At 43.5% G+C, this 24,220-nt stretch overlaps 1 pseudogene; it reads right to left on the bottom strand.

Moving 5' to 3' along the window:
• Nucleotides 1-10,588: 10,588 nt before the first annotated feature.
• LOC111552008 lies at nt 10,589-10,738 on the bottom strand (annotated as a pseudogene).
• Between the last annotated feature and the right edge of the window lie 13,482 nt (nt 10,739-24,220).

Below are 24,220 nucleotides of genomic sequence, written 5' to 3'. Positions count from 1 at the left end.
AAAAAAAAAAAAAAAAAAAAAGAAAAGAAAAGAAAAAAGAAAGGAAAGAAAATGGCCGTTTGAGGTACTAAGGTCAGATGGGGATACGCAGCAACATGGACTTGGTGTTGAGCCAGGGAGGGGCTCCTACATTTCTCCTGCCTGTGGACAGCCCTGGGTTTGGGACTATGGCCTGGCTGAACTTAGATTGGGAATTAAAATTTTAGTTGTTGCAGTAAAAACAAGAACAACAACGCTGCTGCTACTATTATTACTGCTACTAGAAGTGATAACATTTATTGATGGTGTACTATGATCCAGTATTAAATGTTTCATTCACAACACCATGAGGGAACCTTACTATTCCTGTTTTTCAGATGAGAACATTAAGCATAGAGAAATAAGTGTCTTGTAACAGTCACAGACCAGTAAGTAGAGGGGCCAGGTTTGAACTTCAGCAGTCAGATGTCTTCTCTTAACCATGTATTATACTGTCTTCTAAAACTTGGAAGGGAGTTGTCAGACAGCCAGAGGGAAAGAGATCAACTATAATAGAATTGTAGGAATTCAACACCTTGTGTCTGTAAGAGAGAGGTCAGGAGGAGGGATAAAGAAAGGAAATCACATGAATAGAGCAGCCAATAAAGGTCAACACTCCATTCAATGAAGGTATGTTTCAGACCCAGAGTGACAATCAGATTGAAAACAGGAACTGGCTGTTTCCTTGGGAGGGCTCAGCTTCTGATGGTGTCCCATGCAGGAAGCCTGTCACCGTGCTGAGTGTGATGCTAGCATTTAAATGCACACAGTTTTTGCACCACTGATCCTTACAGGCAAGCCAAGTGTTTTACCTTCAAGTGCAATGAAAGAAATAGCCAACTCTTCCAAAGCTGGAAGATAAGCTGACTGGTTTGGAATTGCTCAGAGATGGTTTGTAGCTGTCCAACATGGTGCTTGCCCAGGAGATCAGCAAAACAATTTTGACTGTAAGTGATCTTTCCTTGGTACTGACCAACCTTTTGGGCTAGGGCAGCACTCATTTTCCTTATCCCAGTGAGCATCAGAAATGAACAGTGCTGAGGGTCTTAGTAATTTATCAGACTTAAAGTTAAGAGCATGCAGTGTGATCCAATGTATTCTTTATTAACTACATATTTGAAAGTGAAGCTGGTTAGACTGCTGCCAGATTCAGGTCCTGGAATCCTTTGTTATTTAGATTGCAAATTTTCTGTTTGGTTGAACCTGTCCAACCCTTATTTCATTTAAATGTATTTTTTCTTTGCATGAATTTTCCCTACTCACAAAAGAAATAGAAGTTGGTAAATGCAGCCAAAATGCCTGCAGAACTCTTCCAGCATTGTTCAGTGATTATATAAGTGGAGAAGTACATACAATTTCCATTTCAATCAAGTTTTCCATTAATAAGGAGACTGAGTTATTTCTTAGTTCAAGTTGTCAGAGACTGCAGCAGGTCACTATGCTACGGGTACCACTAAGGAATTGGTCCCATGACAATAGAGAGGCTTCACTCAACTTTCAGGTGAATATTTTTTTGGGGATCTGATGACATTAAGATGAAACAGCACCATTCAGTAATTGGGCTCAGGCTACTGTCTTGAAAGTCCTTGAGTCGTGATAGAGCTTTGTTGTAACCAGTGACATAACAATGTCTATTGTGTGAGGAAGCAGCTTCCCTTAAAAGAAGAACCAATCAGAGCACTGGAAAGTTTTTGCTGAGAGTGTTTGGAAGAAGACTCTCAGGTAAGGATAGTTGAACATTGGTAATGACTGCCTTCCTAGGGACTCAGGTTTCTTTGGGTATTGGTCCAACTGACTTCCATGGCCGCCATCATGATGGGTGTGTGTCTTGTGTGTGTGTGTGTTTGTGTGTGTTTAAGTAGGAGAGCAGGGCAAGTGGCATTGCTTTCATTTTAGAATCTTCAAGTGAAGTGGGGAAAAAATTTGTTTTTCATTTGGCTCAGCTGAGAAAAGAAGGGAATTTCACGAAAACTATATAAAATATAATGGAGAAAGGAAGAGAACAAAATAAGGTAAAATATTGGCAGCACAAAAACAATTGAGTGACTGCAGATATGATCATCTGTTTATTTGGGACTCCCATGCACCTCACCTCCCGGTATGTATGCTGTTGTGATTCTGGGCTTGGCCATTTCACTGCTTTGGTCAATGAAGCATTAACATATGTGGCACAATCAGACAGTGGGAACCTGTCCTTTTGGAATGGTCATTCTTAGGGTCCAGCTGCCATGGAAAGAAGCCCATGTGGAGAGACCACATGGGGAGAGAGAAATACTTCCAGCCAGACATGTGGGAGAAGGTATCCTGGAAGGTGCAGCCACCTGACTGCAGCCTCAGGAGAGACCCCAGAGGAGAGAACCATCCAGTTGAGTCCCAGCCAATCCACAGAATAATAGGAAATGAAAATAAAAAGGAGCGGGCTTTAATTCACAAAGTTTTGAGGTAGTTTTAAATGCAGATAACCTAAATTAGATGTCTTAGATTCCATCAGATTTAACTGTCTTGTGAGTCTCCGGGGCTCTGCCCAAAGCTAAACTGCTGCCATAGATCATGATACTCTAGTCCTATGGGTAGGTGGAGTTTTACAGATACTGTTCTTGTCTCTGTCCCTCTGCTCCAGGTCCATCTCCATGGCATGTCTGCCCTGTTGGTGGCATCTCCTACTTTTCTATCTGGTGCAACCACCAGAGTCTCCTGGCCACCTGGTGGCTTCTCCTTCCTTTTGTCACAGTTTTCAGGCTGCGGAAACTTCAGTGTTCATGCTCAATTGCCTGGGCTGTGGCTGATAGTTAATCACTTCCTTCTTCTGGAGAAGAGCTCTGAGTGCTTTCCATTACTGTCCTTTCTTAGTCATGAGTCCCAAAATGACCAGTACTAATAATATTAAGCGGGAGAACTTGGCCAGACCAGGGCCTCCTAGTCATTGGAGACAGTGAGGGACACAGTATACCTAAACCTTATTGTGTAGCCTGAGTCAGGTTAGGGATTGGCCAATCTGGATTCTGGGGGATTGCCGTTAAGTGGCATAAGATCCAAGTACAACAAGTCTGGGTTGCCCTGGTAGGTCCAAGGTCAAGGCCAGACCACAGCAGCTGGGGTGTGAGCACTCGGCTAGGCAGTGCTGCTCTTGTGAACTGCAGTTCTTTGCAGCTGGGTTCTTTGGAAAGGCCAGGGTTTCTAATAGCTTGTTCTGAATGATTGACATCTAAACGTTTACACACACATGCAAAAGTTTGCCTCTCCTTTCCTAAATGTCTAGGATGGCATGTCTTTCTGCCTTTGTAACCAAGAAATAGAACTCAGTCCAAAGAGAATTTGGACAGACATTTCAGGAAAAGCTGAAGATCAAGAAATTATTGTTCTCATAAAAATGTACTTTTTTTGTGGCAATCTAAACTCTGCTCATTGCAGTCTCTCCTGTAGCAAATGGCACTGCTGACCTATATTGGTCCTGCTGTCTGAGGTGCAGGCATATGTGGATCTCACCACCCATTATATTCATAATCTTGATCTGAGTAGAGGATCACAGCCCACTTGTGAACTGAAGTGACTATTGACCGTCAATATGGTTTGGCTGTGGCCCCACCCAAATCTCATCTTGAATTGTAGCTCCCATAATTCCCACATGTTGTGGGAGGGACTTGGTGGGAGGTAATTGAATCTTGGGGTCAGGTCTTTCTCGTCCTGTTCTCATGATAGTAAGTCTCATGAAATCTGATGGTTTTATAAATGGGAGTTCCCCTGCACAAGCACTCTCTCTTGCCTGCCACCATGTAAGATGTGACACTGTTTATCCTTGCCTTCCGCCATGATTGTGAGGCCTCCCCAACCATGTGGAACTGTGAATCAATTAAATCTCTTTCCTTCATAAATTACTCAGTCTCAGGTATGTCTTTATTAGCAGCATGAGAACAGACTAATACAGCCATACACTTCCTTCACTGCCCAATGGGGCTCAAGACAGAAAGGAAAGTACATTAGTTTGCTGGGGCTATTGTGACCCCTCTTCCTAGATTCCTACTACTGCCAACCCCCCAGGGCCCCAGCTGTGTACCATTGGGCTGCTGGCTCAGAGAGGACACCTGTTACCCTGACTAAAGCCATTGAACCTGAGACAGTAGTTGTATCAGAATTTTCCAGGAATTGAGTGGGTCTGAGAGGCTGCTAATCCTCTCTGTGTTCCTTGGGTTAGTTCTTTGGGGAATCCCAAGAAAATGCTTGAGGCCTATGCAGTCTTGCTGACATATCTGGAAAGCAGACTCACAGAGCAAATTGACAGGCTCAAAATATCCAGGATCAACACTAAATCATTGGGGAGGCTTTCCTTCTGTGGCTTTCCTCCGACTCAAATAAAGTACTTCTTTCATGATATATACACCTTTTAAAATAAAAACCTTGAGAAAATATTTTGGACATAAAAATCAAAGCTTCCATTCCCATAATATTAAAATACGGAATGCAAACCCCAAACTGCTCAGTTAATCCAGGGGAGGGAAATATGGGAAAAATCGGCAAAATAAGAACAGGAGCCATGGAGAAAAGCGAGAGCACAGTATTAGAGAAAGGGAGGAGGAGGAGGGAGAGGGAGATAAAAGATTTAGTAAGACAAGAGGAGAAAGCAAAAGACCTGCCAGGCTGGGAGCGGGAAGCCTCCTCTGGCTCTGAGTGGAACGCTTTTATGAGTTGGATCCTTTTGACCCAGCCTGCCATTCATTTATACTGTGGGATTTGAGTTTTCTGTTCCCTTATCTCTGAAATTTTAATTAACTGATTATCCAGTATCTGTTCTATAATTGCTCTTTATTCTTAATCCTTCTGAGCCTCAGCAATAAAGGAGGTGGCCCCAAGGGAGTATGAGTGGGGGAATGTTCGCTCGGTCCCACAGAAGGGGCCGACAGCCGCAGGGGACACCAGGTGGCGCCGTCCCCGCCTCCATTTTAGAGGGGAGGGAATCTCATCTTCGTTGGGTGCCATCTACTCGCTAGGGACAGCTATTTTTGCTTTAATGTCTTTTAGTCCTCACAGAAACCCTGTGAGCCGGCAAGTAAAGTTCAAGGGCTCATCTAGCCAGTGAGTGGCTAGGCAGATCTTGTATCCATGTCAGTCTGACAAATGCCCAAACTTGTCCCCACCCTTGCACTCTAAGATGGACATGAATGGGTGGAATGCTTGTAAAATACTGAAAAGGATGGAGAAGGAGAAGATGGCGGTCCCTATTATTCAACTACCCAGAATTAATCACTACTGTTACAATCATTTTTGGGTATGTTTTAGGTTTTCTGTTGTTGTTGTTTTAACTGTCAATGTGTTTAAAACAATTTTCTTCTCTATTTCATATTATTTACATTTATGTATATCCTGAATGTGGCAACTAGAACTGTAAATTATTTTTAGTAAAAGGGGAGAAACTATGAAACCAACCTAATTATGAAACTAAAGGTGCAAATTGTCTGACTTTGACTTCTGTTTTTTTTTTTTTTTTTGAGACAGGGTCTCTCTGTGTCACCCAGGCTGGTGTACAGTGATGTGATCACAGTTCCCTGCAGCCTCAACCTCTCAGGCTCAAGCAATCCTCCCACCTCAGACTCCTGAGTAGCTGGGACTACAGGTGTGTGCCACCCCGCCTGGCTAATTTTTAAAATTTTTTGTAGAGACAGGTGTCTCACTGTATTGCTCAGACTGGTGTTGAACTTTTGGGCTCAAGCAATCCTCCCGCTTTGGCCTCTCAAAGTGCTGCAATTATAGGTGTGATCCACTATGCCCAGCCTGAATTTGATTTCTGAAATTGTGTGTGTGTGTATGTGTGTGTCTGGGAGTATAACAGAGTTGACCCAAAACAAAACACAACTTCAACTCGTCTGTTGTTTCATACATTTATATTTGAGTAAAAGATTCTGCAGTCATATTGCCTGAGCTGGAAGAAGAAGCTGAAGCTCTGTCAGATATTTTGAGTGACAGCGCTTCTCACTGACAGGAGGCTCATGATAGTCTTGCAGAGAATGAATGACTTAGAATTTGAGAATTGTACAGAAGCCATCCACGTCACTTGACACGGGAATATAATTTACCTAAGAGAATTAAAGAACCGACAAAATACAGAAAAAGTTACATGGCAAAGAGACATATTTTTACTTGCTCTCTAATAGTGATTAATTGGCAACAACCTTTGTATCAAATACTAGAAGACGATTAAGTAATGCAACTGTTCATTATGATGCCATATTATGCAGCTGTTAAACGTGACTGCCACATGTAATGTTTCAACAGACCAAAGATGAACTGAATGCTAATCATAGTAAATTTGATTTCCTTAGTGCTACTATATACTCTATCTTATTTCATCTTCCTGCAAACCTCAGTGTCAGGTTTTAGTACTTTTCTCATTTTAAAGTTAAAGAAACTTGGGCTCAGAGGTGCTCCGCTGAGGACAAATACCTAATGCATGCAGGGCTTAAAACCTAGGTGATGGGTTGATAGGTGCAGCAAACCACCACGGCACATGTATACCTAGGTAACAAACCTGTACATTCAGCACATGTATCACAGAACTCAAAGTGAAAAAAAACAAACAAAAAAACTGGTAGAAGAAGAGAGTTAACACCTAGCATTATGTGATCCTGAAGAAGCCCATGATTTCTCAGCTGACTTGTTGTGTTGCTTAAGATTGCTGATATAGTGCAGTGCTACTGATCCCTATGCTGTGGATTCCATACGCTTGTTGCATGCCCAGATATGGCCTTTGGGATCAAGGCATTCTTTCCCCCACTTGCCAGGAATGTTGGCTGCTTGTGACTCACAGCTGAGCTCTTCTCTGGACTTGGCCTTTGTCAGAAAGGAACCTTCTCACTGGCGGTGATGGCCTTCCCTGGAGGTGGTCTGACTTCACTAACTGGTTGGTAAATGGGAGGGGGGCCCTGCCTTCATCTGGGGCAACTCTGAGGGGCTACTGCATTTCAGTCCAATGTCTTCTTCTGGCCAGCTCTGCTTCCCTTACTCCCCATGATGGATGCTGTCTGTGCCCGAGAACCTCCAACATGGAGATCTGACTCAGAGTCTGCTTTTCTGGGGAACTGGGCCGAAGAAATATATTCCGATAAGAACTCTAAAATTAGCCACCTTGGAGAACAAGGGCTAGGAGTGAATGCACGAAAAGGAAAGCTGATTGTGCTAAGATGATGTGATTACAGGTGACTTACTGTCTTTTCAAACGTATTTCTTTAAATATTTTATACTTTTACAATTTAAAGGAGAGGGAACAAGAGGGAGAGAAAAATGGCATAAAAGGTGTTGCATGAACATGCAGCAGGGAGGGCCACCTGAGAACGTCTGCGCTGTCTCTTTTTCTTGCTTACTTTCTCTCACGCCCTCCTGTTCCTGGAGTCCCACGCCCCATTCCCTCTTCCCTACTTTGAATAGAAAAAATGTTTGGAAACCTGGAGCCCTTGTATTAGAAGTCATATATGGTTAGTAACTCCAGTTTTCTTGGTAGGGACATTTCTTGATGAGTTGCCCTAGACAAGGGGATAAAAGTTGGATGTAGAAACCCTGTGAAAAATGGGACTCTGTGGAAATGAATAACCATGTCACCTTTATAAGATTTATCTCACAACTTGTCCCAGAGGCACCTCTCCTTCTGAAAGGAATGCTCTGGGCCATAGCCATAAAATAAGGCTTTTTATCTCACTGCCTCCAGTCCACTTCTAGAGACACATAAACATTCACGATAGTCTCCACAGGGGTTTCACATGCTGGCTCTGTGCAGTGTGCCCTGGGGATATGGAGATCCAAGGTTGCAATTTAGATGTTTTTAATGGAATATTATCTCCTCTAGTAGAGAGGCAACATATTGGTGAATCTGCTGTTTCTTCTTTCCTGATTAAATCAAAATCTCAGCAGCAAAAAATCAATCTCCTCCCCCCATTCCATTTATACCACCACTGCTTCAACTTCGATCTTATTACCTCTCACCTGGACGAGTGCGACAGCCTCCTAATAGTTCTCCCTGCTCTGGTCTCTCTCCCACCCCGCATTCAATTCTCCACACTGCTGCCAAGGGATCTCCCGAAAATGCTAACATGATATTGACAATCTCCTGCTTAAAGTCATTAATGGCTCTCCATTTATTCAATATATAAATGCCCAATCAAGGCATTGAAAAACCTTCATGATCCCTGCCTGCATTATCAGCACCCTCACTAGTCACTTCTCTTATGCTGCAAATATTTCAACCACATTCACCTTCATTTCCTGAACAATACATGGTCTCATATGCTTCCTAGCCTTTGCAGATGCAATTCATTCACTCCAAGATGTCCTTCTGGAATGACTCATCTTTAACATCACTGCCTCTGAGAAACTTTATTTTTCCATTTAACTTTAAGTAACCTTGAACAATCTTCATGTATCAGTCAGGTTCTTAATGGCCGACGACAGAATCCACTTTAGTTAGCTTAAGCAGGAAGGAATCGATTGAGGAAATTAGAAAGCTTACCGAGTTGTTGGAAGGGCTTGGGAAATAAGTTTCAGATTCATTTTCCAGCAGCAGCAGCTCCCAGCATCATACCAGGGTCGGGTTCTCCTGGTGAGGAAGCAGCTTTTGCCTTTGGTCCCAAAACCGTGCTGGCCTCCTCTGCTGCCACCACTACCCATGGTGGGTGTCCCGCCCTCTTCCTTGTCCCCTCACGTAACTGACTTAGAATCCAGGTCTTGTGTAGATGTGTCTGACTGGTAAAAACAAAGCCACATGCCTCCATTCTAACAGCAGGGGAGATTGGGAACTTTTTTGTTTTTTTTCCTACATCGAGAAGGCAGAATTCAAAATGTGGAGATCTATCAACATGTAAAGATGTTTAAAAGACATGAAGCAGCAGGAATGTCAGCTTTCCACTGTCTCTCTCTTTTTTAAAGACTACTATTGCATTTTGCTGTTGTTCTCTTTATACACGTGTGCTTTCCCTGCTAAACCAAGGACTTGAGTTAAAGTGATGTCTCACTCATTTCTGTGTCCACAGTCCTCTGGCACACGGCCTGACATATCAGTAATTCTTTGTTGATTTTTAAAGCAATAGAGCTATGAGAATTCCTTGCCTAAAACGTTTTGCATGGTCAATTATATAAGATGTTATATCTTGTCTCGAAAACTACTCCCCAGTCTGTATGCTCCGAAATGAATTAAACTAAATCTTAAATAACTCAAGCTGCAGGAAACAAGACTGTAAATACGATTTCAAATTTGGCCTCTAGAAGCAAGACTGCAGATTCAGCGCTCATATTCAGTACCATCTTATACATCATGTGCCATAATAAACAGAGTGGCCTTGCAGCAAATGAAGGAGTAAGGCAAGGTTATCTCCAGTGCTCTCTGCTTCCCTTCTTAGCCCTACTCTCTCTTCTCACCTATGTCATGCTTTCTTGTCTGTAAAGGACTAAAGGACTGTCACACCTTTATTTATTTAATGCTCATAGCTATCCCATGTGTGTTTTTTTTTGTTTTTTTTTTTATTATACTTTAAGTTCTAGGGTACATGTGCATAACGTGCAGGTTTGTTACATATGTATACATGTGCCATGTTGGTGTGCTGCACCCATCAACTCGTCAGCACCCATCAATTCATCATTTATATCAGGTATAACTCCCCAATTTGTCTCCATGTAATATCCGAGGCCAGAGATTAGCAAACTATAGCCTCAGGGCCCAAACCAGCTGCAGTATGTGTTTGCAAATAAAGTTTTATTTGCGGTGTAGTCACACCCACTCATTTATGTATTGCCTATGGCTTCCTTGGGTTATAATGTCAGAGTTGTGTATTTGCTACGACCTGCAGAGCCTAAAATGTTTATTATCTGTCAGTTTATTAGGTCCTGGCCTAAGTCTCTGGAACACAGGTATCAGGTGAAATTGTCCGTGCAAGTCAGGACTTGAAACTGGATCTTCTGATTATGAGTTCCACTCCTTAGATGATCATATTGGGAGTCATCTAAAAACGTGTAGAACTATTTGAAAGTAGCTTTCTCTAACTGCTGCGTTCTTTTTTATCTCAGTTGATTCATACTGCTGACCAAGTGAATCAGACATGGAGTTTATAGCACTCTATATAATGAAAGGATGGAGGAGGGAAGGTACTGGGGTGGGAAAGTCAGTGAAATTCTTATTATAAATACCAGCACAAAAATATTGAGGTAAATGAAGAAACAGCTACAAATGGGGAAGGTAAGGAAGGAGTGGTCGGGGAAGAGTTACCTTTCAGGTTTATCCCTTTTATATGACATTTTCAAAAATACTCACATGCTACTTCAATAAAAACATCAAATTATTTAAAAAAAAAAAAAAAAACACCAAAAAGTAAAGTCAGAGAGAAAGTACAAAGGAAGTTTGTCACTAGCACAGATTACACTGTAGTATAACTTGCTGTTTCTGGAGATATTTAAGGGTATACATCCTGAAAAATGGCTGCAAAGGCATACTACATACCCCATAATGTCATATCTACTTTAGAGAACTGTAAGTCACAAAGCAAAACAATAGCCACACATCCCAAGTATGACTTCTATCATTTGACCAACAGTGATACAAAGGAGAATGCAAGTACGGTACCCTCACTACCACAAATTATGCAGTCCGGTTTCCTGCAGACGTCAGCACACCCAATGTGCAATGGATGAGCCTCACCCTGGGAAAGTCACCTTCATGATCATGGTATTTCCCGCACTAGGTAACTATGAGTTTATAGTGGCCTGGCATCTCACCCTTGATTCCAAACATTTACACATAGGTTCATTGACTTTGCACAAGCTCTAGCCTGTCACTTATGACATAAAGACTTTTTCAAATTTTAAGAGCCAGACAATAACATTTTGGATACTAGAATATTTGCAAAATCCTAAAAAATGTATGTACAATGTGAACAAGACCAACCAGAAGGCTTTGTGTTTATCTACATATTCCAAGCTCCTCTTGGTGATGTCAAAATCTTTTGAGGAATCTGAGACATTTGTTGATGTGGCTAGGCAGAATACTGGCCCGCAAAATGTTCAAGTCCTTGTTCCTGGAACCTGTATATGTGTTACTTTACATTATGGCAATAGGTATTTTGCAGATATGATCAAGGATTTGAGATGAGGACAGTATTCTGGATTATCCAGATTACTGGGTCTACTGTAATCGCAGTGTCCTTGTGATAAGGACTCAGGAGGGCCAGATAAATAGATGTAAGGACAGAAGAGAAGGCAGGGGAAAGGTGTTAAATTGCTGGCGAGAAATGTAGGCAGCCTCTTGAAGCTGGAAAATCTATGTAACAATCACTCCAACCTTAGCAGCTTAAAACTGCAGCTGCTTTATTATATACCTTGAATTTTGAAATTAGTAATTTGGGCAGAGCTCTTCTGGGCAATTATTCTAGTCCATATGGTATGCACAGAGGCCATTCAGTGGTCACTGTTTGGTGGACCGATTGATCTGTATGGTCAAAGACGGATTCATGCTTATATAACTGGCCTCTGGGTGGGGTTGGCTAGGAGGCTGGGCTTAGCTGGGTCTTTTGGCCAGAGCATTTGCATGTGGTCTCTTCAGTATAGCAGCCTCAGGTAGCCAAGACTTATTTACTCATTTATTTATTTTGGAGATGGAGTCTCTCTCTGTCTCCCAGGATGGAGTGCAGTGGCACAATCTTGACTCACTGCAACCTCTGCCTCTCGGGTTCGGGTGATTCTCCTGCCTCAGTCTCTCGCTACCATGCCTGGCTAATGTTTTGTGTTTTTAATAGAGACAGGGTTTCACCATGTTGGCCAGGCTAGTCTCAAACTCTTGACATTGAGTCATCCACCTTACAGCTGCTCAAGACTCTCAGAGAGAGTGATTCAAGACAAGAGAAAGTGGTAACTGCCAATTTCTCAAAGCCTGGAATTACTTTTGCCATATTTTAATGGTCAGTATATTCATAAACCCACCGAGATTCAAGGGGAGGGGACATAGACTCTACCTCTCAATGGGAGGCATGCCAAAGACATTGTGACCATCTTTAATTTGCCACAGAATTGGATTAGAAACAGTGTAAAATGTACCTACATGTGTGTATGAGTGTGCTACGGAAGCTCAGAGAAGGCAGGGACCAACTCAGAGTCATAGTTCAAGCGAGCTAAGAGTTTGTCAGACATTTCAGAGGATAAAACATTAAGTCATGGTGCCACAAAGGAGGTGGTCATATTTAGGAAATAACAAATTAGGTGTGTTAGAGTCGGGGGGCATGGAGAAAGGAAGGGAGATGATGATGAGTATGGCGTTGATACAGTGGTGGTATGATGAAGACAGTGATAATGTAAACAGAATCGCCCATATATTGTGCATGTTATTTCATTTATTCAGGTAAGTTCTGGCTCTGTTGCCCAGGCTGGAGTACAGTGCTGGGATCATAGCTCACTGCAGCCTTGAACTCTTGGGCTCAAGTGGTCCTCCTGAGTTGCTAGGATTATAGGCGTGTGCCACCACATCCGGCTAATTTCTTTAATTTTCATAGAGACAAGGCCTCGCTATGTTACTCAGGCTGGCCTGAATCTCCTGACTTCAAGTGATCCTCCCTCCTCTGCCTCCCAAAGTGCTAGCATTACAGGTGTGAGTCACTATGCCTGGCCTTCAAAGGTCTCTTAAATGCAGCAGAATAATCAGGTGACAACAGCAGTGGGTTGGAGAAAGGGCAGAATGGATTGGGACTGGGGGCCCAGGAGAAGAGGATTCTGATTGAAATAGAAGAGTCATGGTCTGAGAGGAGGCAAAGCAGCAGAGAGAGACCAATATGCCTCTCTACCTTTATCTACCACAACCCTGCTACAGCCCTGTGAAAAAACCATAGCATAGGCCCTGAAGTAAGGAGTACAGCTCTGCCAGTGGTACATTCTTTCCTGGGGATAGAGCTGTATTGGCCAGGAACAGCCAAGAGAAGACAATTTGGGTACCATTTAGGGAAAAGACTAAGGGTGAAGAGGCTCAGCATGGTGGCTCATGCCTGTAATCCCAGCTCTTTGGGAGGCTGAGGCAGGAGGATTGCTTGAGGCCAGTAGTTCAAGACCACTTGGAAAATATAGCAAGACCCTGTCTCTACCAAAACAAAACACACACACACACACACACACAAAAGATTAGCTGGGCTTGATAGCATATGCCTATTGTTCCAGCTGCTTGGGCTGCTGAGGTGGGAGGATCGCTTGAACCCACGAGTTTAAGGCTGTAGTGAGCTATGATCGCACCACTTCCCTCCAGTTTGGGCAATAGAGCCAGACCCCGTCTGCAAAAAACAAAAACAATAAAAAATTAAGAAGAAAAGTTGGTGAAAAGGATGGATTGCAATGACATGGAGACTTCACTGGACTCTGGAGAAAGGATCACGGTTTGCACAAGTAGGTGAGGTTCTGAGCTGCAGGGAAAAGAGGGTGGAGTGGGAAGAAATGACAGAAGACCCTGGGTCATTATGGTCCCTATTATGTTGAGGATGGTGGACATGGGATAAAAAGGAGGAAGGGCTACTTAATTGCTTGGTCCCTAGTCCCTCTCCCCGGAGGTGAAGCCTGAGGTTAGGATAGGGGAGAATGCGAGAGTTGCCCTCTGGGAGCTCAATAAAGGCTCCGGAGAGAGTATGAGGCAGACAAATCTTTCTAGGAATCAGACGGGAGAGTGGGTATAAATGAATTGCTTATCTTTTTCTCAAAGTCATCCAACTTATCACGAGGACAATACTGTGAAAAGGACATCTTGGAAAACCCAAAACAATATTTTTTGGAAGGTAAAGTAAATCCGATTTGTTGAGATGTTTCTGTGTGTTTGGAGATAAATCACATTTTGTATTTTATCAGCAGATTGGCGGGTAGTTAAACAGCTTAAAACTGGCAGCAAAATGGAAAGGGTTCCTCGTAGCTATGAATAATCCACTATTTTATGCGGGTTTCTGGACAGCTTAAATCAGGACTGTGCAGAGAAGCACAAAGTGATTATGTAAATTGCGATGGCTTGTTGGGGAGTGTTTGCAGAGTGTGGGAGGGAGAGGTGGTGAGGGCAGAAGGGAGAGGGAGCAGCAGTAGGCATGGTGGGCAGTTTTCCCCTCAGGTAGGCATTGTCTTGGATGTGATTGCTGGCATGTTGGGGGACACATAACCATGAGGTCAATGTGGTGCATCTTACTGAAGCGTCCATTCAGTGTAACAGTATTTAGGAATGCAGGCTCTAAGGTTGCCCTGCTTGGTTCCCATCCTGGATCTACCACTTACAACACTGGGGGAATCTTGGTTCTCTCCTGTGTTAAACGGGGTTAATAATTTCACTTACCTCACATGATTGCTGTGAGGATAAAGGAAGACAAATGTATGAAAGTTCTTAGAATAGTTTCTGATACATAGCACACATGCATGTCCCTATTATGGTTGTCTGCACTTCGTGTTTTGTATTCTGTTCAGACATGCAGGTACAGGGGCCGTGATAGTCCGGCCCCCCTTTGCTTCCTCTGATGAGACAGAATTAAGGCATGAATTTTTCCCTCACTAAGTCACAATCATGCAGATATCAGCATGCCAGTGAAGAAGAAACACTGACTTCCTAAACAGAGAACCTGGGTTATTGAAATTGCACTGGGGCTGCTCTGGTCTTCACTTTTCACTGAGATGTGAAGGCTTGGTTCTAGTACTACAGTGTCACTGGTTCAGGAAGCCCAACTGGGAGTCATATAAGTGAGTTACAGCTTCAGTTCTGCCACAGCAGAGCTGGGTGCCCTTGGCCTAACTAGGAGCACAGTTGACAGAAAGATTGGGATCAGGCAGCCTCCACTGGTATGTCGCTTTTCCAAACTTTTCCATAATTCCGTTTTCGCCTTTGTCTTCTCCACTAGACAATATAAGTGATGATACTAATAACTTTTAATCAGCACTTATTCTATTCTAGTTATGTCTTTAGTCCTAGTATCTTTTAGATCCCACAGGATCTGGCACATGGTAGGCACCTAATAAATGTTCAATAAATTATTAGATACAAGAATAGATGACCTCTGTTTGAATCACGCACTTGCTTAGTTTAGGGACTTGGAGCAAATTTTTTGGTCTCTCATTTTAGTCTGCCCATTATGCTGGGCATACATTAGGCACCCAGTGGATTTTTGTTTAGCTGAAATACCTTGCTTCACCATTGCTTGAGGGAACAATCTAGGTTGTGATATATGGTTATTCCCAGATCTTTGTCTCTGGCTTCACATTTATGTATCTACTTCTGTTCAGTCTTTCTGCTTAGATGTGCGGTAGCACCTCAAGACTTATGTTCAGACATGACCTCCGGATGCCTACCTCTTGCAAATCTTCTCTCTGTCTCCTCCATCTCAGCAAATGGCATTACCATCTACCCGGTTGCTCAAAACAAAAATGTAGGAGTCATCATTCTGTTTCTCTCTCAGCTAACAGCAAATCCATCAGCAAATCCCCTAAGCTCTCTGAATCTGATTTCTCCTCACCCTCTCCACTACCTCAACTCTTGTCCAAGCTACCCTCATTTCTTACCTGAACTATTGTGGTTATCTCCTAAATAGTCTCTGTGTTTTTACTCTTTTATACTCTTCCCTTTTCTACTCTTAATAATCCTAACTACCCCCCAGCTCCTTCCAAGAAAATGATGGGTAGCATGGAATGATGACCTACTCAGCTGAAAGACTGCGGTAAAGAAAAGGAGGGATGTGGTGTGTGTGTGTGTGTGTGTGTGTGTGCGCGCACACACGTGTTTGAGGAGCAGAGTCCTGGAGAGGGGGAATTTTAAGAGAATTGATGTCCTATGACAGGGAGCAGGAAAGGGAATCCACAAATGGGAGCAGGCAGCCCTTAAAAAAGGGGCAACCACATAGATAAGACAAAGAAGGTGTCCTGGAGATGAGCTCAGCAGGGAGGCATCCATCATTATGTGCACTGAATGGGTTGGGTAAGCTGCTCTGGCAGGAATTACCCTGTCCATTCACCAGGTTCTGAGTGTTTAATTCAACAACTAATACTAAGTGTTTTCTGGATATAGGCACTACCATCTCATCCTTTTGATGGATGTTTAGGACACGAAATTAAGACGTATAATAAAACATTGAATCTCAAAAGAGAATGGAGGCTAGGTCTAGGTCTGAAGCCTTCTCCCAGGAAGGGACGTATTTATCCCTTCATGCTCCCTGGACGTATTTATCAGCTCTCTTCCCAGCAAACCCTGAATTCAGGATGTGGAGGTTGGTTGGCATGTGTTGAATGAAAACTTTGCACTTTATGGGCAATTCTTGCCTCTATCATATGAGGCTCGAACACAGGGCTGCTCAAGGAGAGGACTCTGTTGAATATTTATAAAGCCCAAAAGAGTATCATAGATTATGGGATATCCACATACCCATCAGTGATCCGCTTTGAGATCTTAGAGAAGCTTCATACAATCTCTGTGTCCCATTGCTACAAGATGATCAGTACTGAATTTCTGCAGCTTCACATTGTACTGTTATGCAAAGATTCCAAATATCCTTCTGATTGGAGATAATGTGTCAGCCCTGATCCTCTTACAGTGGAAATAAGATACAAGGTAAAGCAAAATGGGATTCCCAGGCTGCAGACCTCAGCTTAATGTGAATAAACCTCTGGCCAAACATGAACTTTCAGTTTTCAGAGTGTATTTAATTGAGAGCTATGATTTATTTTGTTCCTTGAGCTAAATTGGGATCTGTACAAATAAAGAATGTGAAAAACCATAGCTGCAGTCTTAGGAGAGCGCCAGTAAGAAAAGAGAGAAATTGTGTTTATAAAACCACAGGGTTGAGCTATTCTTCCTTTTTTTTTTGGATTATTCTTTCATTTCTTGGTCTTTTTTGGCCAGAGTGCCAGGGCCAGTGATATTTTGGAGCCATCTATATGGAGGCAGGAGGCCAGAAGCACACCCTGTCCTCCCTCCTTCCTTGGGATTGTTCTGAGCTCCAAATCAATGTACAAAATTTGTCCAGAGCCATAAGAAAGGCAATTGTTCATCCTTCCTCCTTTGCATGACAGTTGTAACTGCCCCTTCTTCCCCTTGGTCTATTGTCAGAACCAGGGAGCTAAAAGTGTAATGCCATTTCAATTTGTGCTTCTGAAGCTTTAACCAGGCTGTGCTGTTTAGGTGAAAGGCTTAAACACCCGAGAATAATCTTAGGTATTAAGTAAAAATAGCTCCCAGCATTTTGTGCTTAAAATGGTAACTCTATGTGTCCAAGGACTATAGTCTTCTATATTTCCTAGCAAATAGAACCGCTGGGATGCTTGAATCTCAGAATTGGAAGTGATTTGGAGGTTAGCTCGTCTGACTTTGTAGAAGAAAAATGTCAATTGCAGAAAATGTTTCCCCTTTTGTAAACTAGCACTACTTCTCCCCAGCTTTTAGACTCAAAGAAACAAAATCCACAACAAGGAGGTCTTCCTTGTTTGCTCTTTTTTTTTTTTTTTTGCTAGAAAATCTCAGTACTATGATAGATGTAGGTAGGTAGTGAGGGAAACCTGCCTTCAATCTGGGATGCCTAAATGTCAGGGAAATCTGCTGAACCCATCATGGCCCCGTTGTAATAGATTTTTTATGTTCATCAGTTTTTTTGCAGCAATCAGCCTCGAAGGCCAATAGGGATTCCAGAAGATGAGGCTGAATCGTGACAGTCCATCTACAGAGGAGAGAGAGCTCTTTGATATTCGTGTGCTGTGACCCCTGCTCTCCACAGAACCCACTGACAGCCATTCCCAGCAGGGCTCACAGGTCTGTCTGGAGGCTGCACATTTTTGTTCTGTAAACAGGGAAGAGGCGTTAGCGAACTGCTTACCTGATTCTGAATCCAGCCTCCTTCTCATGCCGTACACCCTACTCAGTCTGTGACCTAATTACCCCTTCATTTCTGAGGAGTAGCAGCAAGCCTTCCAGAAAGCCAAGCTGAGACAGGAAGGGGAAGACGACAGGTTGCGGCGAGTTGATTCAGCCCTCTTCTCATTCCTCCTCCTCTCCTTGCTCTTTTCTCTGTCACCAGTGCATCCGAAGACAGTGCAGCGAACTGCTGAGCCAGACATCTTTAAAACATGCCCTTTGTAAGTCATCACCCTTTGTAATCACAATGAAGGGAGGACATGAAGCGGAAGTGGCCGCCTGCTCTCAGAGCCCAGTCCCCGGAGACGGCAGGCAATGGAGGAAAGATGCTCTTCTGCCTGTCAGCAAGGGCAGACAAATGGCTGTTGCATTTGTTGAGATGTGGGGCTGATCCAGCAGCTGTTCAGGCCCTCAGAGGGCTGTTCGGAATGTGCTGGAACCTCCAATCAAGTTGTTCTCCTGCTGTGGTTGCCGGTTTTTCAAAAAGCTGGCTGCCTGCTTACCTCATATTTCTATGGCTTTTTAACAATCGTGAGGACCCGGCTGGGCGCGGTTGGCTCATGCCTGTAATTCCAGCACTTTGGGAGGCCGAGGTGAGTGGGTCACCTGAGGTCAGGAATTCGAGAGCAGTCTGGCCAACATGGTGAAACCTCGTCTCTACTAAAACTACCAAAAATTACCTGGGCGTGGTAGCGGGCACCTGTAATCCCAGCTACTCAGGAGGCTGAGGCAGGAGAATCACCTGATCTGGGGAGGCAGAGATTGCAGTGAGCAGAGATTGCACCATTGCACTCCAACCTGGGCAACAAGAGCAAAACTCCTTCTCAAAAACAACAACCACCACCACCAATTATGAGGACCTTCCAAACACATGCTGCATATCATTCTCGTGGTAGCTCATGTGAGGTATGAACTGGTTACAACACACACATGTAAACTAGTTCATATATACATATATAATGTAGTTCCTCTCTCTATATGGACTCGGAAAGGATAAATGACATGCCCCAAAGCAAACTCGATAAGTGGCAGAAAGCTCCACTATCCCACGGTGTGGCCTCACCTTCCTGTTGAGCCTGATCATTCACAAAGCTCACTGTCTTGGTCACCTTTCTGTAGCATATATCAGTGGTTCTCAAACTTGAGCATGCATCAGAATCCCCTGGCATGCTTGTAAAAGCAGATTGCTGGTAGTCACCTCCAGACTTTCTAAGATCTGAGGTGGGCCTGAGAATTTTTACTTTTAACAAAATGTCCTGATACTGATGTTGGTCCATCAGCCACAATTTGAGAATCATTGGTATCTAGAAAATCACCTTTTTGTATTATAAAACCATTGTTAGTTTGCAGATTTTGGAAAACATTTCCATGTGTATCAATGTAGGCCAGGCAAAATCATGGGGTATTTAATTCAGAAAACACCTGTGGAACTTCCATTGATCAGTCTTGACCCTTTGCCTGGTATTTTCTTTCTGCAGGGTAACTTCCAGCAGGCATCATTCCCTTCAACCACCCATTTGATTGTCATAGCTTCAGTTCCACCAGAGGGGAACTTTGAGACAAGGATTCTAGTGCAACAACTGTTTGGAAAGTTTTGAAGATATTGATAGAACGCAAGGCCTTTTCATCCCTGGAGCAAAGGCTGCTTCCTTATACGTTTGCATGTGTGCATAAATTAACTTGTAGGGATATTTGTGAATAAACTCATAAAAGCATACATGCACACACAAATATTTTATCTTATTCTTTTGTCCTCATAAATAGTTGAAAAGCCTATATATTATTTTGCAGCTTAGGAAAGGAACAGAATGCACCCCAACCCCCATAAAAAAATGTAACATATTTCTTTGGGCATGAGGGTGTGAAGAGCCAAAGGAGTGCAATGTGGGCAGGTGAAGTAGTGTAGGATACGTGGGGTGGATTTATGGGGAACAGAAAAGACTCATGGTCTAGAACAAATACTCAGGGACAAAATGAATAACCCTACTTCAACCTTTAGACTAGAAAAGAGGCCTTTTGGCTTGAGGGCGAGAAAGAGAGCTGGATAAATGAAAAGAACACTGATATTGAGAACCCCTGGAGCCTTCTACTGGGTTCAGTCCTGGGAAGGTGGCTGGACCGCAGAGAAGAAACGGCAGTATATCAGGGACGTTAACTGCAGGATGATTCTCATGTGCCTAGAATGGCAGGGAAGCAGTGGAGACAGGCCCTGAGTCTGAAGAACACAAGGACAGGGTCTGTCTCAGTGACCCAAGGCCAACTCACATGAACCAAAAACCAAGGGCTGGGCAGGGTGACAGACATCTCAGCTTACGTGGATAGATGATTTTGAGGACCTGAGTTTCTGCCCCTGTTGCTGCTTTGGTACTACATAATTCTCTTGGAAATTATGCCATCTTAACCTGCAACTGAGTCATTCATATGAAAAGTAAAGAAAGTTATATTCACTTGACAGTTGAGTTTGTGGCTAGAGATTCAAGCCTGAGACCCAGGTAAGTTATGCTATGGAGTTTCAGGTCTACATGGAAGTATGCCTTGGTCCACTGGTGACCCACAGGAGACAGTGACGGATTCTCAGAGGTCACCTTCCAGGAGGGGTTAAGGCTTGAGTTAGGGGATAATAGATGAATATATATTCGATATATCTTATACATAAACACATTAATGACATTTGCATTTTTAAACATGATTTTGCCAAATGCAGTTTTGCCAATTACAATATTTTCCAGTACTATAAGCCTGTGCCTAGTGAAAAATTACTGGAGTTTCATTTCATATGTAACACCATTCCTCTCTTTCTAACAATTTTATGCATCATTAAGACGAAGATCAAGTTCTTTTTCTCTAAAACTTAGCCAGCAGGCCAAGCCTGTGCTATTTCTTTTTTCCCCCTTGGCTGTTTGGAAAGATTGTCAGTTCTGCACGTTTTAACACTTTTGATCGTGCATTATGTAGTCTTGTTCTCTCATCAATTCATTTGAGCTTTCTTGTCTTCCTGGATGGACCGTACCTCTGTGGAGGTCTCACTGAGTAGACATTCTCAAAGGTCAGGACCAGTCAAGGTTCCACTTAGGAAAAAAAAGTTTCTCTAATTCTTACTAAGATCTTGTGTGTATTGAAGCTGCTCTAAGTGTTATGCAGATATTATTGTAGCCCCATATAGTAGGTGCTATTATCATCCCTGTTTTACAGATGAACACACATTGATTGAGTCAAGAACCCACCGAAGACAATCACCGGAGCTGAGACAATGAACTAAGAAAAAGATGCGTGTGGCTGCAATTAGAAGAAAAACAATTTGCCTGCTCTCATTTGGCTGAGCATTTTAAAAAACATTTTCGATAAATAAGTATTGAATGTTAACATGAGAACCTCTGTGTGGATTGGTTATGATTTCTTCTATATAGGTTATGCTGAAGTTAATGGTCTAGTAACCATTTGATGGTTGGACCCTGCCATTCTCAATAGATCATTTTGCACAACACCCCAGCAGGTGGTGCTATAACTGGCAAGTGGCTTCAGGCATGCCCCACTGCTCTCAGAGTGAATTTTCCCATGTCCCTTGGGATCCTGGGGCAGTGGGGTGGGGGTGGGGTGTTCCTTGCAGAGAAGGCTCTTACTCCTCGCATGTTACCCACACAGGCCTTCCTCTGGCCCATCTCTGTGCTGCTGTGTTTGAATTGCTTCCCATTCATCCCACTGGGGAACAATCCTAGGGTTATACGGATGGTCAAACACATGACAGCCAGCCCAGATTGGACAGATGAGCTTGAGACCAGTTTATTGATCACACACACTAATGGCCTGGGGAGAAAGACACAGGGCCACGACGGAGTTGAACTTGGGAACAGAGGCTGTGGGAGGCAGGTTCTGTGATATCAAGTGGTTCCCACCAGGAGGGGATGTGGTTAGTTTGTCTGAAATGTTTTATGGGCTGGGAGGGAACTAAGACTCCCCACCCAGGGATAAGGAGGAGCTGCACCTGGTCCATTTGGTAACAAGGGTCTTTTGGCAAGGGATTCTTTTTTTTTTTTTTTCCACGAGATAGAGTCTTGCTCTGTCGCCCAGGCTGGAGTGCAGTGGTGTGATCTTGACTCACTGCAACCTCCGCCTCCCAGGTTCAAACGATTCTCCTGCCTCAGCCTCCTGAGTAGCTGGGATTACAGGTGTGTACCACCACGCTTGGCTAATTTTTGTATTGTTAGTATAGACGGGGTTTCGCCATGTTGGCCAGGCTGGTCTCGAACTCCTGATCTCGTGATCACCTGTCTCGGCCTCCCAAAGTGCTGGGATTACAGGTGTGAGCCACCATGCCCGACCGAGGGATTCTTATCCATGGTGTGAAGGGAGAGGAGAACTTGTGGTTAGGACATTCCAGGCCCTCCCAGTTTTGCCAGGTATCAAGGCAGCAATTAATAATGAATCTGATTTTTAGGACTTAAACCACATGCTATGGTATTGCCCCACATAAACCTTCTTGCTTTATGTCTATATTTTTATTCTAATTTTTTTTTGTAGAGATGGGGTCTTGCTATGTTGCTCAGGCTGGCCTTGAATTCATGGCATCAAGGGATCCTCCCGCCTTGGCCTCCCAAAGTGCTGGGATTTTCAGGTGTGAGCCACCATGCCTGGCCTAAATTTTTTTTTTTTTTTTTTTTTGAGTTGGGAGTCTTACTGTGTTTCCCAGACTGGTCTCAAACTCATGGGCTCAAGCAATCCTCCTACTTCAGTCTCCCAAGTAGCTGAGATTACAGGTGTAGGCCACTATGTCTGGCTATTACTATTAGTATTATTATTTTATTTTGTTCTTTTTTTCTTTGTATTTTTTTGAGATGGCATCTTGCTCTGTCACCCAGGCTGGAGTGCAATGGCACGATCTTGGCTCACTGCAACCTCTGCCTCCTAGGTCCAAGTGATTCTACTGCCTCAGCTTCCCGAGTAGCTGGGAGTACAGGCAACTGCATCATACCCAACTAATTTTTGTATTTTTGTAGAGATGGGGTTTCACCACGTTGGCCAGGCTGGTCTTGAACTCCTGACCTCAGGTGATCTGCCTGCCTTGGCCTCCCAAAGTGTTGGGATTGCTTACAAGCATGAGTCACCTCATCGGGCGTATTTTTATTATTTTTTAAGGGATGGGGTTTGCTGTGTTGCTCAGGCTGGTGTGCAGTGGCTATTCACAGGCACAGTTACAGCACACTGTAGCCTCAGACTCCTAGGCTCAAGCCGTCATTCTGCCTCAGCCCTCTGAGCTCTTCAGCTAAGAACATAGATTTCTGGCTCTTCAGATTCTTGCCTGAGACTTACTTTAGAATAGTTTTTTGGTTTCTTTCAAATTGAAAGAAGAGATTACTGACACTTGGGTGGGGAAAAATTGAAGTATGTGTTCATTATTCAGTCCTCAAACCTCCCCAGGATTCATGTTGTATTTCTGAAACTAGACCACTAGGAAGCTCCAGACCTACTTTGATCAGATGACCCTGAATAGTTAGGGTTCTTTCAGTTCCCAAGGAATCGACAAGATCTTCTTTAAGCATAAAAGGGGAGATTTGTTAAAAGCACACAGATTGGTCTAGGAGGGCACAGGACAGAGAGACGGCCAACCCTCAGGAATGAATGGGAACCAGAAGCAGAGTGCCCACAGTGTTTGCAGACCTTGCCCACCTTCCTCACCCCTGAAGGCCACCTCATTCCTCTTTCTTTGCTGTCAGGCCTTGTCTGCCACCAGGTCACATGGTAGAAACCATGGTAAGCCCTCAATGCAGCACTTGGATTTTCATTTCCTCTTTTCAATAGACTGGACCAGACTGAATGTTCTCAGTTCCAAATTGAAATTTCCTGAAGAAAGATGTCTGACTTATTTATCTTGAGTCACTCCTGGGCCAATGATCTGGAACCAGGGTGTATTAATCAGGGTTCTCCAGAGAAACAGAACCAATAGATGTGATTATGGGGGCTGAGAAGTCCTGCAATCTACTGTTTGTAAGCTGGACGGCCAGAAAAACTGGTGGTGTCATTTTAGTCTGAGTCCGAAGGCCTGAGAACCAGGATCATTGATGGTGTACAGTTCAGTACAGGAGCAGAGGAAACCAATGTTCCAGCTCAACCAGTCAGGCAGAGAGAGAGAGAGAATTCCTTCTTCCCTCCCTTTCTCCCTCTCCTCTCCTCTCCTCTCCTTCCTCCTTCTTCCCCCCTTTGTCTTTCTCTCTTCCTTCTTTCCTCCTTCTTCCTTCCCTTTCTCTCTCTTTTCTCTTTCTTTCTTTATTTTCTTTCTTTCCTTCTCTTCTCTTCTCTTCTCTTCTCTTCTCTCTTCTTCTTCCTCCTCCTCCTCCTCCTCCC

This window comes from Piliocolobus tephrosceles, chromosome 9 (assembly GCF_002776525.5).
Source record: "Piliocolobus tephrosceles isolate RC106 chromosome 9, ASM277652v3, whole genome shotgun sequence".
Taxonomy (NCBI): domain Eukaryota; kingdom Metazoa; phylum Chordata; class Mammalia; order Primates; family Cercopithecidae; genus Piliocolobus; species Piliocolobus tephrosceles.
This window is presented reverse-complemented; position numbering and strand designations above follow the sequence as displayed.